Below are 10,808 nucleotides of genomic sequence, written 5' to 3' on the forward strand. Positions count from 1 at the left end.
TCTTATCTTGCTTTGATTGACGGTAGCATTATAAGATGATCTCTCACTAAATTATCAAGAAGTGTTCTCCCTGAGTATGCACCGTTGCGAAAGTTCTTCGTGCTGAGACACCACGTGATGATCGGGTGTGATAGGCTCTACGTTCAAATACAACGGGTGCAAAACATTTGCGCACGCAGAATACTCAGGTTAAACTTGACGAGCCTAGCATATGCAGATATGGCCTCGGAACACGGAGACCGAAAGGTCGAGTGTGAATCATATAGTAGATATGATCAACATAATGATGTTCACCGATGAAACTACTCCATCTCACGTGATGATCGGACATGGTTTAGTTGATTTGGATCACGTGATCACTTAGAGGATTAGAGGGATGTCTATCTAAGTGGGAGTTCTTTAGTAATATGATTAATTGAACTTAAAATTTATCATGAACTTAGTCCCTGAAAGTATCTTGCTTGTTTATGTTGATTGTAGATAGATGGCTCGTGCTGTTGTTCCGTTGAATTTTAATGCGTTCCTTGAGAAAGCAAAGTTGAAAGATGATGGTAGCAATTACACGGACTGGGTCCGTAACTTGAGGATTATCCTCATTGCTGCACAGAAGAATTACGTCCTGGAAGCACCGCTGGGTGCCAGGCCTGCTGCTGGAGCAACACCAGATGTTGTGAACGTCTGGCAGAGCAAAGCTGATGACTACTCGATAGTTCAGTGTGCCATGCTTTACGGCTTAGAATCGGGACTTCAACGACGTTTTGAACGTCATGGAGCATATGAGATGTTCCAGGAGTTGAAGTTAATATTTCAAGCAAATGCCCGAATTGAGAGATATGAAGTCTCCAATAAGTTCTATAGCTGCAAGATGGAGGAGAACAGTTCTGTCAGTGAGCATATACTCAAAATGTCTGGGTATAATAATCACTTGATTCAATTGGGAGTTAATCTTCCGGATGATTGCGTCATTGACAGAATTCTCCAATCACTGCCACCAAGCTACAAGAGCTTCGTGATGAACTATAATATGCAAGGGATGAACAAGACTATTCCCGAGCTCTTCGCAATGCTGAAAGCTACGGAGGTAGAAATCAAAAAAGGAGCATCAAGTGTTGATGGTTAACAAAACCACTAGTTTCAAGAAAAAGGGCAAAGGAAAGAAGAAAGGGAACTTCAAGAAGAACAGCAAGCCAGTTGCTGCTCAAGAGAAGAAACCCAAAACTGGACCTAAGCCTGAAACTGAGTGCTTCTACTGCAAGCAGACTGGTCACTGGAAGCGGAACTGCCCCAAGTATTTGGTGGATAAGAAGGATGGCAAGGTGAACAAAGGTATATGTGATATACATGTTATTGATGTGTACCTTACCAATGCTCGCAGTAGCACCTGGGTATTTGATACTGGTTCTGTTGCTAATATTTACAACTCAAAACAGGGGCTACGGATTAAGCGAAGATTGGCTAAGGACGAGGTGACGATGCGCGTGGGAACCGGTTCCAAAGTCGATGTGATCGCAGTCGGCACGCTACCTCTACATCTACCTTCGGGATTAATATTAGACCTAAGTAATTGTTATTTGGTGCCAGCGTTGAGCATGAACATTATATCTGGATCTTGTTTAATGCGAGACGGTTATTCATTTAAATCAGAGAATAATGGTTGTTCTATTTATATGAGTAATATCTTTTATGGTCATGCACCCTTGAAGAGTGGTCTATTCTTATTGAATCTCGATAGTAGTAATACACATATTCATAATGTTGAAGCCAAAAGATGCAGAGTTGATAATGAAAGTGCAACTTATTTGTGGCACTATCGTTTAGGTCATATCGGTATAAAGCGCATGAAGAAACTCCATGCTGATGGACTTTTGGAACCACTTGATTATGAATCACTTGGTACTTGCGAACCGTGCCTCATGGGCAAGATGACTAAAACACCGTTCTCCGGTACTATGGAGAGAGCAACAGATTTGTTGGAAATCATACATACCGATGTATGCGGTCCAATGAATATTGAGGCTCGAGGCGGATATCGTTATTTTCTCACCTTCACAGATGATTTGAGCAGATATGGATATATCTACTTAATGAAGCATAAGTCTGAAACATTTGAAAAGTTCAAAGAATTTCAGAGTGAAGTTGAAAATCATCGTAACAAGAAAATAAAGTTTCTACGATCTGATCGTGGAGGAGAATATTTGAGTTACGAGTTTGGTGTACATTTGAAAAAATGTGCAATAGTTTCACAACTCACGCCACCCGGAACACCACAGCGCAATGGTGTGTCCGAACGTCGTAATCGTACTTTACTAGATATGGTGCGATCTATGATGTCTCTTACAGATTTACCGCTATCATTTTGGGGTTATGCTTTAGAGACGGCCGCATTCACGTTAAATAGGGCACCATCAAAATCCGTTGAGACGACGCCTTATGAACTGTGGTTTGGCAAGAAACCAAAGTTGTCGTTTCTTAAAGTTTGGGGCTGCGATGCTTATGTGAAAAAGCTTCAACCTGATAAGCTCGAACCCAAATCGGAGAAATGTGTCTTCATAGGATACCCAAAGGAAACTGTTGGGTACACCTTCTATCACAGATCCGAAGGCAAGACATTCGTTGCTAAGAATGGATCATTTCTAGAGAAGGAGTTTCTCTCGAAAGAAGTGAGTGGGAGGAAAGTGGAACTTGACGAGGTAACTGTACCTGCTCCCTTACTGGAAAGTAGTTCATCACAGAAAACTGTTTCAGTGACACCTACACCAGTTAGTGAGGAAGCCAATGATAATGATCATGAAACTTCAGATCAAGATACTACTGAACCTCGTAGATCAACCAGAGTAAGATCCACACCAAAGTGGTACGGTAATCCTGTTCTGGAAGTCATGCTACTAGATCATGATGAACCTACGAACTATGAAGAAGCGATGGTGAGCCCAGATTCCGCAAAGTGGCTTGAAGCCATGAAATCTGAGATGGGATCCATGTATGAGAACAAAGTATGGACTTTGGTTGACTTGCCCGATGGTCGGCAAGCAATTGAGAATAAATGGATCTTTAAGAAGAAGACTGACGCTGATGGTAATGTTACTGTCTACAAAGCTCGACTTGTCGCAAAAGGTTTTCGGCAAGTTCAAGGGATTGACTACGATGAGACCTTCTCACCCGTAGCGATGCTTAAGTCCGTCCGAATCATGTTAGCGATTGCCGCATTTTATGATTATGAAATTTGGCAGATGGATGTCAAAACTGCATTCCTGAATGGATTTCTGGAAGAAGAGTTGTATATGATGCAACCGGAAGGTTTTGTCGATCCAAAGGGAGCTAACAAAGTGTGCAAGCTCCAGCGGTCCATTTATGGACTGGTGCAAGCCTCTCGGAGTTGGAATAAACGTTTTGATAGTGTGATCAAAGCATTTGGTTTTATACAGACTTTCGGAGAAGCCTGTATTTACAAGAAAGTGAGTGGGAGCTCTGTAGAATTTCTTATATTATATGTGGATGACATATTACTGATTGGAAATGATATAGAATTTCTGGATAGCATAAAGGGATACTTGAATAAAAGTTTTTCAATGAAAGACCTCGGTGAAGCTGCTTACATATTAGGCATTAAGATCTATAGAGATAGATCAAAACGCTTAATTGGACTTTCACAAAGCACATACCTTGACAAAATTTTGAAGAAGTTCAAAATGGATCAAGCGAAGAAAGGGTTCTTGCCTGTGTTACAAGGTGTGAAATTGAGTAAGACTCAATGCCCGACCACTGCAGAAGATAGAGAGAATATGAAAGATGTTCCCTATGCATCAGCCATAGGATCTATCATGTATGCAATGCTGTGTACCAGACCTGATGTATGCCTTGCTATAAGTTTAGCAGGGAGGTACCAAAGTAATCCAGGAGTGGATCACTGGACAGCGGTCAAGAACATCCTGAAATACCTGAAAAGGACTAAGGATATGTTTCTCGTATATGGAGGTGACAAAGAGCTCATCGTAAAATGTTACGTTGATGCAAGCTTTGACACTGATCTGGACGATTCTAAATCGCAAACCGGATACGTGTTTACATTAAACGGTGGAGCTGTCAGTTGGTGCAGTTCTAAACAAAGCGTCGTAGCGGGATCTACATGTGAAGCGGAATACATAGCTGCTTCGGAAGCAGCAAATGAAGGAGTCTGGATGAAGGAGTTCATATCCGATCTAGGTGTCATACCTAGTGCATCGGGTCCAATGAAAATCTTTTGTGACAATACTGGTGCAATTGCCTTGGCAAAGGAATCCAGATTTCACAAAAGGACCAAACACATCAAGAGACGCTTCAACTCCTTCCGGGATCTAGTCCAGGTGGGAGACATAGAGATTTGCAAGATACATACGGATCTGAATGTTGCAGACCCGTTGACTAAGCCTCTTCCACGAGCAAAACATGATCAGCACCAAGGCTCCATGGGTGTTAGAATCATTACAGTGTAATCTAGATTATTGACTCTAGTGCAAGTGGGAGACTAAAGGAAATATGCCCTAGAGGCAATAATAAAGTTATTATTTATTTCCTTATAATCATGATAAATGTTTATTATTCATGCTAGAATTGTATTTACCGGAAACATAATACATGTGTGAATACATAGACAAACAAAGTGTCACTAGTATGCCTCTACTTGACTAGCTCGTTAATCAAAGATGGTTATGTTTCCTAACCATGAACAATGAGTTGTTATTTGATTAACGAGGTCACATCATTAGTAGAATGATCTGATTGACATGACCCATTCCATTAGCTTAGCACCCGATCGTTTAGTATGTTGCTATTGCTTTCTTCATGACTTATACATGTTCCTATGACTATGAGATTATGCAACTCCCGTTTACCGGAGGAACACTTTGGGTACTACCAAACGTCACAACGTAACTGGGTGATTATAAAGGAGTACTACAGGTGTCACCAATGGTCGATGTTGGGTTGGCGTATTTCGAGATTAGGATTTGTCACTCCGATTGTCGGAGAGGTATCTCTGGGCCCTCTCGGTAATACACATCACATAAGCCTTGCAAGCATTACAACTAATATGTTAGTTGTGAGATGATGTATGACGGAACGAGTAAAGAGACTTGCCGGTAACGAGATTGAACTAGGTATTGGATACCAACGATCGAATCTCGGGCAAGTAACATACCGATGACAAAGGGAACAACGTATGTTGTTATGCGGTCTGACCGATAAAGATCTTCGTAGAATATGTAGGAGCCAATATGGGCATCCAGGTCCCGCTATTGGTTATTGACCGGAGACGTGTCTCGATCATGTCTACATTGTTCTCGAACCCGTAGGGTCCGCACACTTAAGGTTACGATGACAGTTATATTATGAGTTTATGCATTTTGATGTACCGAAGGTTGTTCGGAGTCCCGGATGTGATCACGGACATGACGAGGAGTCTCGAAATGGTCGAGACATAAAGATTGATATATTGGAAGCCTATGTTTGGACATCGGAAGTGTTCCGGGTGAAATCGGGATTTTACCGGGTTACCGGGAGGTTACCGGAACCCCCCGGGAGCCATATGGGCCTTCATGGGCCTTAGACTAGGAGAGGTGGCCGGCCACCCCTCTCCCTCTTTCCCCCTTGGGAATCCTAGTTGGAATAGGATTGGGGGGGGAGTCCTACTCCCGGTAGGAGTAGGACTCCTCCTGCGCCTCTCTCTCTTGGCCGGCGCCCCCTCCCCCCTTGGCTCCTTTATATACTGAGGTAGAGGCACCCCAAAGACACACAAGTTGACACAAGTTGATCCACGTGATCTATTTCTTAGCCGTGTGCGGTGCCCCCTGCCACCATATTCCTCGATAATACTGTAGCGGAGTTTAGGCGAAGCCCTGCTGCTGTAGTTCATCAAGATCGTCACCACGCCGTCGTGCTGACGGAACTCTTACCCGACACTTTGCTGGATCGGAGTCCGGGGATCGTCATCGAGCTGAACGTGTGCTCGAACTCGGAGGTGCCGTAGTTTCGGTGCTTGATCGGTTGGATCGAGAAGACGTACGACTACTTCCTCTACGTCGTGTCATCGCTTCCGCAGTCGGTCTGCGTTGGGTACGTAGACAATACTCTCCCCTCATTGCTATGCATCACATGATCTTGCGTGTGCGTAGGAAAAATTTTCAAATTACTACGAAACCAAACAGCTTACGGTCCAATCCTGCGCGCGCCACTCAGTCGCTGACGTCACGAAGGCTTCGGCTGATACCACGACGCCGGGATACCCATAACTACTCCCGCGTAGATGGTTAGTGCGTATAGACCAAATGGCCAGACTCAGATCAAATACCCAGATCTCGTTAAGCGTGTTAAGTGTCCGCGAACGCCGACCAGGGCCAGGTCACCTCTCTCCTAGGTGGTCCCAACCTGCCCTGTCGCTCCGCCACAAGGTAACAGTCGGGGGCCGTCGAGAACCCAGGCCCACCACTACCTGGGTGGAACCACCTGCCCCTTCAGCCCCCATCTCCGAACAGTACCACAGGTAATGTAACAGTGTAAAGTATATAGCATATGCCCGTGATCACCTCCCGAAGTGATCACGGCCCAGTAGTATAGCATGGCAGACGGACAAGAGTGTAGGGCCACTGATGGAACACTAGCATCCTATACTAGGCATGTAGGATTGCAGGTAAAGGTAACAACAGTAGTAACAAGGACAGGCTATGCATCTGGATAGGAATAACGGAAAGCAGTATCATGCTACACTACTCTAATGCAAGCAGTATAGAAGAGAGTAGGCGATATCTGGTGATCAAGGGGGGGGCTTGCCTGGTTGCTCTGGCAAGAGAGAGGGGTCGTCAACTCCGTAGTCGTACTGGGTAGCAGCGGCGTCGGTCTCAGTGTCTAGCGAGAGAAGAGGGGGAAGAAACAATAAATATTTAAGCAAGCAGATGCATAGCGATGCATGACATGACAAGTATTGGTGCTAGAGGTGCTCTAACGCGGTATGAGGTGATACCGGTGAAGGGGGGAAACATTCGGGAAAGTATCCCGGTGTTTTGCGTTTTCGGGCAGAGGAGCCGGAGGGGGAAAGTTGCGAGTTTGCTATGCTAGGGATGTGTGGCGGACGAACGGGCTGCGTATCCGGGTTCGTCTCGTCGTTCTGAGCAACTTTCATGTAGAAAGTATTTTCATCTGAGCTACGGTTTTTTTATATGATTTTCTAAAGTTTTAATCATTTTTAGAATTTATTTAATTATTTAATTCTAACCTTATCCAGAATAGTGCATGCTGACGTCATCATGACGTCAGCATGACGTCAGCAGTCAACAGGGAGTTGACTGGTCAACTGACGTGTGGGTCCCGTTCGTCATTGTCTGAGATCAACTAAAACAGATTAATTAGTTTAATTAGTAATTAGGTTAATCTAATCAGGATTAGTTAAGTTAATTAATTTAATTAACCAATTAATTAATTAATATTTTTATTATTTTCTTTTAATCTTTTTTTATAAACGTTCCAGGGGCTAGGCCCCACATGTCATTGGGTCAGGGGGCCTTAGCGGGCGCCGGCGCTAGCGGCAGCGGGTGTGGTGCCCGTGCCCGAGGCCGTAGCCTGCCCGAGCGATGGGGGGGAGCCGGGTACGGGCTCCAGCGGCCAAGGACCGCGATGGCGCTGGCCGGAACAGGGCGGCAGGGCGGAGGCGGGACGGCGCCTGGGGTGAGCAGCATCGGCTGGAGCGGCTGAGCGCGGTCGTCCGGCGCGGCGCAGGAGCAGAGCGCCGGCGTAGGAGGGAGGCAGCAGCAGCGCGAACGCAGGCGGGGCGAGGTTGCGTCGTGCGGGTGCGTACGAGAGCTGCGGTGGCCGCCGCGGGCAGCACCGACGCAGGTTGCAGGGGAGCGCTGCTGGCGCGGCCGTGGGCGCGAATGACACGGGCGGGCGCCGAGCGCGGCAAGGACGTCGACTGCGGGGGGCGCGACGCGACGGAGCTCGTCGGGGCAGTCGGGAGCGGCAAGCAGCGGAAGGAACGAGCATGGGGCGAGGGGAAGAGAGGAGGTGCGCGGCTCACATCGGGTGGGGTAGGGCACTGGCAGTGGGTGCGGGGAGGCTCGTGGTGGCCGGAGTCGGTGGCGGCGTGCGGCGGCCCGAGGTGGAAGCCGAGCACGGGGCGGCGTCGTTGGGGCGGCCCCCTCCCGATCCAGCGGAATCGGGCAGAGGAGGGCGGAGGAGCGTGGCGTTTGGAACGGCGGCCGATGACGGGGCTCGAGGCGGCGGTGGCGTCCGGCGAGGAGGGGAAATCCGAACGGCGACGGTTGGCGAAGAGGAGCCGGCGCCCGATCCAGATCGGGATCGGGAGGAGATGAGGGAGAGAGGGGAACGTGGGGGGAGGAGTGGGGTAGTGGGCTAGGGTTTCGGTGTCCCCAGGGGTTAGTAGGTGAGGTGGGGGTGGGCCGGTCCAACCAGGCCGACTGGAGTGGCCAGCTGGGCTGAGGCCCAGCGCGCGGGGGGGAGGGGGGTTCCCTTTTCTTTTTTTTTTATTTACAGTCTTACTTTGCTTTTCTTTTATTTATTCTTTTAGTTCTTATTTGTTTTATTTTAGTTTCCAAAAATACAAAAGTGGCACCTAAAATAGTGTTACAATTTATGCCACTGCCACAAACCGTTTAGCATTGAAATAAAAATAGTTTTAAATTGTTTATTATTTTAAAGCATTTGAATAATTGTTTTATCACTATTTATTTACTATAGTGCATTTAAACGCTTTATAAAAGTGTGGTTTCTCCACCAATATTACATATGATTTATTTGTCACATTTAGAACATTTTAGTTTTGACATTTGAAAAGCTTTTGTTATTTGTCTTTATTTTAAATTTGGATCGTTTTTGAACCATCGCGAAATTAACTACAGTGATAGCGGTGACATGGCATCATTAGGAGAGGGTTACTGTAGCTTAATTATCCGGGCGTCACAATTCTCCTCCACTACAAGAAATCTTGTCCCGAGATTTAAGAGGGGAGCAAGGGGGAAGGAATTTGGTTACGAATTTCTAACGGGTCTTCTTGGTGTTGGTTGCTCTTCTCGAAGAGGTTCATTCCTGTGCTTCAGTCATCACGATGAAGTCGGTGTCCTTTCTACAGGACTCCGTCGTACTTACTAAAGAATAAAGGGTGGACATTCTGGGAGAACTGACCTCTACCAGGTAGACTATCTGGTCGATAACATCGAGGAAGGTGGCGAAAGTAACTCTCGAATTGAAACTTACAAAAATAACGAGAGCAAAGTAAGAAGGTATCATGAGAAGTTTTGAGCGGGTAGGCAATCGTTCGGTGCCTGAAACAAAGTGTCAAAGGGATTCAGAGCAATGGGAATAAGTATTGCGTCTGATACCAGAATAGATCATTAGGCAGGTGGCCTGTGAACTACATACGAAGTCAAGCTCTAGGAATAACTTTGGCAACAGGGTGTATAGGAGAGTCAAGTTTCGATCCTGTGGAACTGTGGGTTATGGGCCCACTATGTGTATCAAAGTAGAAAGGGGCTGACATCTTGCACGGTCACATTAGCAAGGCATGTCAGAGGGTAGCCTGTCAGTTATGTCGGCAATAACATCGATACCAAGGGCGAGGGACGAAGAGAACCATTTTCCTGCTTGTTGAACAAGGCGGACCAATAGGCAAGGTTCTCGTCCATCGGTGGTTACCGAAATGTCATCAACAATGGTAACAGGGTCTTACTAAAAGAGTGGTACAATGAGGTGCTTACCTAAGCATGGAACTATCACTGCTTAGATCTTATAGACCATAGAAAGGGTTTAAGCAAACCAATGGAAAGGAAAAGGTGGTCATCAGATTAAATAGGACAATGGAAAGGAAAATGTGTTTAAACACATATTTCAAGGGTATATCCTTCCCAAGGACAAGCTGAGCATGATATCCATGACGGGATAGAAGGTAGAAAACCATTTAGGTAAGGGGGGAGGAATCTCAAGATATTACCCATACAACGGTGTTAGGATAAATGATAAAGAAAATTTAGCATTGTGCTTCAAATGCACTTTTTGAAAATCGGACTACCACAGACATGCTTCGAGATAGCATTGACATGGTCAACAATTAAGGTTCGAAGTTTGGATGCACGAAGGATCCATCAAGAACAACTTGTAGAATAAGTTTTACAATTTCCTCATGGAATAATGGATAACCTTGCTGAAGAGGAAACCATAACACTAGGTCCTCTGGTCAAGCGTGCTAGGCATGACATCACCTTACCGGGTCATATGAGGATCAATGTTATAATTCTTGAAAATATGTTCCAACCATCATATCTGACCGAGATTCAGATCTGATTGGTGTCAGGATACCTCAGACTTAGGGTGCCTGAGAAGAAAAGGTGAGACACAAATTGACGAGATGATTTGCAAGATTGTCGGGAAATGAACTATGGAAGCAAGTTCCGAATCATGAGTTCATCATTTAAGCCAAGGAGAGGATGAGGAGGTGGCTGATGGACTCAGTGATAATTCAACGATGGTATCCCAAAAGATGGGTCTCCACAGTTATGTGGATAAGGAGATAACATTTGCCGGATCAAATGATATAGTGAAATATGCTCGAGGAGAACATACACAATTAAACAGTGGTTTAAAGGTCCACCCGAAATATGGGTTTAGGTAGCATGATCAAAGTTAGAATGGTGATTCGACAACCAATAGTCTAAGAATGAAATATCGACCATTAACTTCAAAGCAAAAGGGTTGCTAGAACTTTTGAACTCACGGCCAAGGAATGAACGGATATAGCAAGAAGTATCACCTATATCAAGAATTCTTAA

The sequence above is a fragment of the Triticum aestivum genome, chromosome 1A, assembly GCF_018294505.1.
Source record: "Triticum aestivum cultivar Chinese Spring chromosome 1A, IWGSC CS RefSeq v2.1, whole genome shotgun sequence".
NCBI lineage: Eukaryota > Viridiplantae > Streptophyta > Magnoliopsida > Poales > Poaceae > Triticum > Triticum aestivum.